We start from the raw sequence: 338 nt of genomic DNA on the forward strand, positions 1-338 counted from the left end.
TGCCTATAATAAAATGTTAGTGTATGATATTTTTTCTTTTAAAATATATGTAATTAGCCACTAGGAATTTATCCTTTTATTTATTTTTATTTTTTTGGTACAAATAATCACCAATCAAATGGTAATAATAACAACTTAAGCTTAGTAGCTATTGCACAAGGTCTATACTGATATAGACCAGCCAAAAGAAGCATCCACCAGAGGACGCTCCTTGAATAGAAAGTATAAATGAAAGTCACTCAGTATCATAAAATATCTGTATTTAACAAACGGTGCAGTGAGAAAGACTGCACATAATACGGTTACTGAAGCAATGTATTGTATTACCTTTCAAAGGC

Source organism: Penaeus monodon, chromosome 31, assembly GCF_015228065.2.
Source record: "Penaeus monodon isolate SGIC_2016 chromosome 31, NSTDA_Pmon_1, whole genome shotgun sequence".
Lineage (NCBI taxonomy): Eukaryota > Metazoa > Arthropoda > Malacostraca > Decapoda > Penaeidae > Penaeus > Penaeus monodon.